The sequence below is a fragment of the Apium graveolens genome, chromosome 3, assembly GCF_009905375.1.
Source record: "Apium graveolens cultivar Ventura chromosome 3, ASM990537v1, whole genome shotgun sequence".
NCBI lineage: Eukaryota > Viridiplantae > Streptophyta > Magnoliopsida > Apiales > Apiaceae > Apium > Apium graveolens.
In genome coordinates this window covers 58,142,978-58,152,074 of record NC_133649.1, presented here as the reverse complement: position 1 = coordinate 58,152,074, position 9,097 = coordinate 58,142,978, and the positions used below count along the sequence as shown (strand labels likewise).

Here is a 9,097-nt window from a genome sequence, read left to right as displayed (position 1 = left end):
GCAGCATCAGAACTGCTATCAGCATTTGCCATCAAGGCATAGTTCTCCTCATCTTCAGAATCTGAGGTGTCTGTCCACCTTTTCTTCTTTGTGACAAGAGCCTTGCCTTCATCACTCTTTCCTTTCTTGTAGTCAGGAGATATGTGGCTTTTCTCACCACAGTTGTAGCATTTGATATTTGAGTAATCTCCTCTGTCAGATTTTCCTCCTTTGCCTTCAGATTTTCTGAAGCCCTTCTTATAAGAACTTCTACCTTTCCTGGAAAACTTCTTTCCCCTTCTGAATTTCCTGTAGGCTATCTTTGTGATACCCTTTACCATTAGAGCACACAGCTTCATCATCTCTTCATCAGCATCTACTTCAGGTAGACTTTCAGTTTCTGAATCATCATCATCAGAACTTGATGATTCTGAATCAGACTTTATGATGAGAGCTTTTCCTTATCCTTTCTTTGAGACAACCACTTTGGAGGATTCCTCCTCAGCATTAAGAGCAACAGTTTTTGACTTTCTCCCATGTCTCTTGCTTCTTTGATCCATCTCAAGTTCATAAGTCTTGAGCATTCCATAAATTTCATCAAGAGCATAGTTATCTCTTATAATAGTAGCTTTCAAATCCCAACTTTCAGGAAGAGCTAAAAGGAATTTTAGATTTGAGTCTTCATTGTCATATTCCTTGTCCACCAGTGACAGATCATTCAAGAGTTTGACAAACCTGTCATATAATTCAGTTAATGACTCATCACTTTTTGAGTCAAAGTGCTCATACTCTTGAGTGAGTATAGTTCTCCTGTTTTTCTTGATTGCATCAGTTCCCTGACACCTTGTCTCCAAAGCATCTCATATCTCCTTTGCAGTCTTGCATTGAATTACCCTATTTGACATGACATTATCAATGGCACTATGCAGCAAATGCCTTACCTTTGCATCCTTGGCAATAGATGAGATATCTTCAGCCGTGTATTCACTTTTCTCCTTTGGTATGGTGCTGGCTGATCTGCAACTACAACAGAGAGCTTGGTTGGCTTATGCGGTCCTTCATTAATTCTGTCAAGGTATTCTGGATCTCTAGCTTCCAGAAATATAGCCATCTTCACTTTCCATATGGAATACTTAGAAGGTCTCAACATGGGAACCCTAATAGTCTCATATCGACTATGGGTTTGAGTCTTTGGAGTTTCTTCAATTTTGGCGGGCTTGGTTGGATTTTCTGTTTTTTCAGACATGATTGTTTTGGATCTTTACTGTATGTGTGTTAACAGAGAGGCTCTGATACCACTTGTTAGGTCACACAATACTGTAGAAGGGGGTTGAATACAGTGTAGAATACAATCAAATCGATTTAAAGCACCAGTTTCAGAAAACAGATGTATTCGATATAATAAACTCTGTTACAATGGAACTGTTCTCTCAGTGATGAACAAATATCACGAGAGCTGCTAGGTTACAATTGTATGATCTTCTCGATGATCGTAACTATTATAGAGTAAACCTATGTATGTGTTTGTATAGACACACAGTTACAGGATAACTTCTAGTTGATATGGAATATAATTCTATCTCCTAAAATATATCAACCAGATATCTTATATAATTCTACTAGTCCTCTAACTCTTTCCATGCATATCTTCTTCTTGTATTAGTCCCGATCTTCTTTCCTGTAAATCAACTTCCTTCCTTAACTGTTAGTCCTCCAGTACTTAAGTTCTGATATCCATCTTCTGATATTATCTTCTGATAATCTAAGTCCTGATATCCTTAATTCCTGACTTCCAGTAAGTCCTAATTCCAGTAAGAACTGATATTTCCTGTTAGTTAAGATCTGAAAACTAAACATGAAATATATTAGACATGACATCTCAAATATATCCAACAGGAAGTTACACAGAAATACCTTGACAAGGTTATATCTGTTCAAGTGGTACCGGATGCTCATGATAAGAGTAATGTCAAGGAAAAGCTGATTCTATTTCTTGAAAATGGAAGAACATACAGAATGTCAGAATCGGATGTGCTGAACAAATCTCTGAAAAAACTTCAATTCTTTCATTATCTTTTGGAGATAAAGTCTGAGATTACCAGAAGATGGTCAAATTTCATCATGAAGACCATAAGGGATAAAGCCAGAATCTCTGGATCAAGGGTTGCAGAATTTATTCCAAAGATAGTTGAAGATGATGGAAGTGAAATTTCAATGAAGAAGAATTCTGCTAAGATGGAAGTTATTCTGAAAGAAAAATGTATATGCTACAATGAAGTCTCTTCTCATCCAAGGGTAATCAGACTTGGTGGTGGATTGGAAATAAATCACATTTCAGCATTTAGGACTGCCATCTACCAGATTGGAAGTCAAGATGAAGAAATGAAGCAAGTCAAGGCTACATTAGCTCAAGTCCTGAGAAATGCAGAAGAGAAGCTGATATCAAACTTTGTCAAGAATCATTTTGGATTCAGATTGATTCAGTAAGATTGGTAAAAGTTGCAAGGACTATAAGTTATAGTTAGTTGTCTAAATAAACTCTCATTGCATTTGTACTTAAATGTTTTTGATATCATCAAATCTATTAACTAGTATATTTTTCATAATTTACAAGTTGGGGGTGATTGTTAGATATATTTGTGATGTCATGACTAATCTAATGTGTTTAGTTTCAGAACTTAATATCAGGACTTATCAGGACTTACTGGAAATCAGGATTTACTGAAGACAGAAAGATATCAGAACTTAAGTTATCAGAACTTGTGATATCAGAACTTAAGGAAGATATGCTTCAGGAGTAAAGTGCGCCTGATTTACAGGAGAGGATCTGGACTAAAACAAAAGAAGAAATGCTTTAGGAGTTGGACAACTAGAAGACTTGTAGAAGATAATATCTTATTGATATATTTTAGGAGACATAATTATATTCCATATCAATTAGAAGATATCTTGTAACTGTGTAGTATATAAACACAACTTAGGGTTTATACTATAAGTGTTATCATTCACGAGAAAGATTATTCATTGTAACCTTAGCAGCTCTTAGTAATATTGTTCATCACTGAGAGAGTAGTTTAACCTACTTTGTAACAGAGCTTATTATATTGAATAAACTTGATTACTGTTACATACTTGTGTCTAAAATCGATTTGATTGTATAAACACTATATTCAACCCCCTTCTATAGTGTTGTGTGGCCTAACATTCTACCTTCAAGAGTAAGGCATTAAACACAAAAAATCATCAGTAGCATACCCTCAGGGGAATGGGCAAGTAGAAGTCACCAACATAATTCTTCTCCGAGGCATCGAAAAAATGCTCGAAAAAAGCAAGAATAAATGGCTAGAATAATGGCCTAATGTCCTATGGGCCTACAGAACCAGTCCCCGGACAAGCACAGGAGAAACATCTTTCAAGCAAGGTTATGAAACAGAAACCATGCTTCCTATCGAGGTAGGATCACCTTCTTACCGGAAAATCAACTTTGATGAAATAGCTAATAAGGAAAGACTTAGAACCGATATAGAACTTATTGATGAGGTTTGAGATCGAGCTATATAAAAGATGGAGAAGTACAAGGAGAAGACAAAGGAACACTTCAGCAAGAAGTCCAGGGTCAAGAACTTTCAAGTAAGAGACCTGGCGCTTCATGATACAGAAGCCTCATATCTTACCAACAACGAGAAGTTGATGCCTAAATGGGAAAGGCCATATAAGATGAAAGAAGTCATAAGGCCAGGGACTTACAATCTAATGAACCTGGATGAATCCGAGATCCCCAACACCTAGAATGGACTTAGGCTCTGAAATTTTTATCAGTAAGAAAAAGCAAAATAATCAAAGCAACAACTCATTTGTAGCCTTTGACAAGCCACCACTTTATTATTCCATCTATTGTATGAAGCAAAATTTGAAATCAGTGAGAAATATTTTCCTTTTACTTAATAATAGTTTACAATATAACCACAAGATCAAGAACACTGATACCCGAGCAACATCCAACAAGAAAATATTCAATACTTAAAAAAAATTCCAAGGAAAAAAGAAAAAGCCAATCGGGGATCAATTATGAACCCGGGTTCCCAACAATAAAGCATACTTAAAAAAATTTTGTAAGGAAAAATTCAAAAGCCAACTCGGGATCAATTATGAACCTGGGTTCCCAGTAATAAAGCATACTTTATAAAACTTTTCAAAGGCAAAAAGTAAAAGCCAACCCGGGTTCAATTATGGACCCAGGTTCTCGGCAAAAACCATACTTAGAAATTTTTTTAATGTAAAAAGCAAAAGCCAATTCGGGATCAATTATAAACCGAAGGGTTCCGAGCAATAACTCATACTTAAAAAAAAATTCTAAGGCAAAAAGCAAAAGCCAACCCGGGATCAATTATGAACCTGGGTTCCCATCAATAAAGCATACTTAGAAATTTTTTCTAAGGCAAAAAACAAACGCCAACCCTGGATCAATTATGAACCCGGGTTCCCAGCAATAAAGCATACTTAGAAAATTTTTCTAAGACAAAAAATAAAAGCCAATCTAGGATCAATTATGAATCTGGGCTCCCAGCAATAAAGCATACTTAAAAAAATTTCTAAGGCAAAAAGCAAAAGCCAGCGCGATTTTAATTATGAACTCGGGTTCCCAGCAATAAAGCATACTTAGAAAAAAATTTGAAGGCAAAAAACAAAAGCCAACCCGGGTTCAATTATGAACTCGGGTTCCCAGCATTAAAGCATATTTAGAAATTTTATCAAGGCAAAAAGGAAAAGCTAACCCGTGATCAATTATAAACTCGAGTTCCCAGCAATAACTAATACTTAACAAAAAATCTAAGGCAAAAAACAAAAGCCAATCCGGGATCAATAATGAACCCGGGTTCACAGCAATAATTCATACAAATTTTTTCTAACAAAAAAAGAAGTAACCAAAAACAACCAAAGATAAACAAAAGGAACACTTAAATTGAAAAATATTAAAAGCAACAATCCGGATTGGATAATAATCTGGCTAAGTCAAGTTACAAAACTTTAAAATAAGTTAAGATACATAGAGAGAAATAAATTACAAGGGCATAGCCCTAAAAACTTTTCAAAGCTGAACATCAGGATTGTCTTCAATCTAGAGGAAGCTGGGTTTTGGACTATCATAGGGCTCCGTCTCACCCTTTCCCTGCTCAATTGCAGCCTTGGCAACATGGAACTCCTGGACAAAGCTCTATTAGTTCACCCCGGAGTTGGTCTTCACATGCCTTTCAATGAACATCACAAATCAAAAATCAGAAAATGATACAATAGCATACACCACAAATCGAAAACTCAAATATCTAAATAGAATAAAGCAATATAACACCCTATTTCCCACCCAAAATGAACAAAAACAAACAAAAGATACAATAGCATACACCACAAATCGAAACAAAACCCAAATACAAAGATACAAACTTATGAGCATGCAAAAACCGAAGAGCAAAATTAAAGGCAAAAGTAAATAAAAATAAAAACGATAAAGGCTTATAAGTCGAGTCGAAGAAAGTAAATAGCAAAAGCAGTGGAGAAGAACGGCAGTAGAACGACGGAAAAATAGCCTTCACTCTTCGGCTTTATCGAAAAATTGAGAGAGAAAAAGAAGTTTTTACTATGTTGGTTTTGGTAAAGTAAAAAGAGAAAGCAAGAGCACCCCTTTTATAAGGGGCGAATGAACTGAACCTCCATTGCCACGTGGCAGGACGGGTTGGGCAGAAAATTATTGTTTATATAAAAACAATTACATATACATATATGTAACAGTTGCAATGAAGAAGGATAATGATTACAAAGAATTTTTTTCGAGAAGAATTAACCACCCATAATTCAAATTTAGAGGGGGGACTGAAAAAACGTTATAACTTTCCCAATTTTTTCGGAATTCCAAATCATATTTGGGTCGTTATCAACACCATCAATATGTACCGAGATCTGCACATCAATCTGGATCACTTCCTATGCCCATCTGGGTTGGTCCCTACATACCCAACCCGGATTGGGCGCAAAAAGCATCAATTTTTTCTCATAAGCCAACACAACTCTCTATCTTTGAATCCAGATTGGTCTCTACATACCCAATACGGATTGGGGGACAAGAAAGCAGCAATTTTTTCTCTTTAAATTCGGATTGGTCTCTACAATCCCAACCTGATTGGGGGCAAGAAAGCAACAAAATTTTCTTTCAAACCAGCACAACTCTCCATCTTTGAATTCAGATTGGTCCCTACATACCCAATCTGGATTGAGGGGGCAAGAAAGCTGCAAATATTTCACAGGCAAACAAAGAAATTCAACATATTTTACTCTACTCTCTCATCCAGAAGATCTGCATAAGGGAGTGGCGGGCAACTGATAGGATATAAATATCTCAGCTATGATTCAACACAGCTCAAGGGTGAGCCAGACTCTAGGGAGGAACCCGGGTCCAGTCCAACCCAGGAACAAGTCAATCTCTCAGTTAGGGCCCAACCCAGCTCTAGGGTGAGCGAGTCTCAGGGGAGGAACCCAGGTCCAGCCCAACCGAGGAATAAGTCAATCTCTCAGCTAGGGCCCAACCCAGCTCTAGAGTGAGCCAGACTCATGGGAGGAACCTGGGTCCAGCCCAATCCAAGAACAAGTGAATCTCTCAGCTAGGGCCCAACCCAGCTCTAGGGTGAGCCAGTCTCGATGGAGGAACAGAGGTCCAGCCTAGTCTAGGAATAAGCCAATCATACATGTCATTATGGAAGAACACGTGAGACACAAATCTAGGCACGTGAGGGTGACAGCTATCAATAACCAACAATTGGGACAATCAAGACACGCGTCAATACGCTCTTGGCACATTCTAAGTCGGTCATTGCCTAGACACGTGTAAGTAATCTTTTAAAGTCAGGCGTCCTCCGCCCCCAGTACCGAACGACCCTAATCGAAAGGTACCAACCCTAAACCCTATTATTGGGCTGTAAATACCGCAAGGAGAAAGGATTTAGGGGTTACGCTCTCCTCTACACACTCAAACACACAGCCATCTTACGCTTCTATCTTCATCATCCAAAATCGAGTTCTTACTCTTATAATGGAGGTGCCGCGGAGATGTTGTTTTGTTGACAACCAACGGCCGCTTAATCTCGCAAGAAGGGTTCATGTGCAGTGTCGGAAGGACCAGACCGTGATATGGAGTTATCAAAGATGATATCAATTCACTCGTAGCATGATATCATAATAAATCTATTGATCAGGATTTATAACTGTACATATGATTACGAAGGATGTGGTCGACCGGTCGGGAAAAAGATTTCCTGTCTGCATCAAAATCGAGCAATGTAAATTGTAAATGAATTATGTGCGAAAATTTCTTAAAACTACAACAAATAAACAAGGTACAGGAAAAACAATTTGAAGTTCTAACGCTGAACCTTCTCCGTTGTTTACACTCAAGGCTACATGTGTTTGGTTATACTAAAAAAATACATTCAGCTATTAAAGATGATCTCTGCAGGTGGCAGAACATATAAACTAACAATTATCAACTGCAATATTATGCAACATCATGTATCATATTCTCCTTCGAAAAATATTATTAAGCAGAAGCAGCTGCGTTTCCCTCCATGTGACAGTGTACAGTTGCAATGAAGAATGAGTGCTTCTCTCTCTGTGGCCACTGAGACGATGACTTGTTCCACACAATTATAATGCAACCATTTTCCTAATAGGAGCATTTATTTAGTGAGCTGATTCCCAAATTGCAACTAGCTTGTGGCTAGATATATAATTACAGGGTTAAAGAACATCTAATATATATAGTTAATTGTATTATGATTGATAAATAGGGGTAAAGAGACAATTAACGGATAGATATCACATTTCAAAAAATATAATAAGGATACAGCCACAAGGGAGTAGTGCATAAGCTTCTTCCACCGGCAAGGGGATGAATTACTGTTAGGAAGTGATACAAATGTCCTGCTGCAATTCCAAGTAAATCTGGCTTTACTGGATTTTTAAGCAGCCAATCTACGAAGAGCATAAACCAAGGGATGTAGATTCCCTACGTTTGACATTAATGAATATTATTGAGCTTGATTTACAACATATTTGAGAAATCACAGTAGGGAAGAAAAAATGCACATGTTATGTTTATATTAATATACCTTCAGTTCAATTAAACCATGGATATCAACAAGTTCATTTGGGAAATTCCGGCCCCAAACATAGACGATCATAGAAACCAAGGAAACACTCAAGAATTGGACCCGTAGAATTGGAATAGCTGTCATTACCAGCAGAGAACATGCTCCAAAAATGAACATCCATATGTAGTCTGCTGTCCTCTTGTAGAATGGTCCTCTCTCTAAAGAAACTCCATACCTTAATCTTTTTTTTCAATATATGCCAAAATCATTGTAAGATTGTACAAAGCGATGCTAGGATTTGATAGGCTTGTAATTCTTACATGAGTTGGATGTGAAAAGAATAAACCACTGGGTAGGGATTGTTAGAAAATTAGGATTTTAGAGCTTAATTTAATTATGTTCTTGATGTTAATCCTAAAATCTAATGATTGAAAATTGTTCAATGATATTTGAACTTAAATTTTCATGTATGGTTTTAAGAATTTTCTTAATGAAATCCATATGAAATGAGAGTTGAAAGTAGCTTGGAAAAGCTTGGAATATTTGAGAATGTTTGTCCCACATTGAAATAAAGGGGGTTGTGTGCTTTATATGGTATTACCCACATGAGTAGTATACAACTACTAAGGTGTGTGATGGTCCATTGTGTTGTTGTGTGCTTCACGCGCACACACACCCGCGCGCCCCGCCCCGCCCCGCCCCGCCCCGCCACGCACCGGACCGGGCGGGTCGAAGGGCGATTTGGGCGAATGTCTCGGCGTCTCGCGTACGCGAGGCGCTAAATACATTGAACCTGCAAATAATCTGATCTGTAACAAGTTCTGATATCAGAATCAGAACTTACGAACTGATGAATAAAATCAGAACTTAAGTACTGATGAATCAAATCAGAACTTAACTTAAGTTCTGATAATAATGTGGGTACATTCTCTTCTCTTCTCTTCAACCTCTCTGCATTTCTCTCCCACAAGTCCTGAAGT

At 37.5% G+C, this 9,097-nt stretch overlaps 1 long non-coding RNA gene across 1 annotated transcript; it reads right to left on the bottom strand.

Moving 5' to 3' along the window:
- Positions 1-7,412: 7,412 nt before the first annotated feature.
- LOC141710726 (uncharacterized) lies at positions 7,413-8,473 on the bottom strand. Its single transcript, XR_012571038.1, has 3 exons — positions 8,136-8,473; positions 7,872-8,032; positions 7,413-7,744 (listed from the first exon to the last, which is right to left on the bottom strand). It is a non-coding gene; the product is annotated as an uncharacterized LOC141710726 (long non-coding RNA).
- Positions 8,474-9,097: the final 624 nt, after the last annotated feature.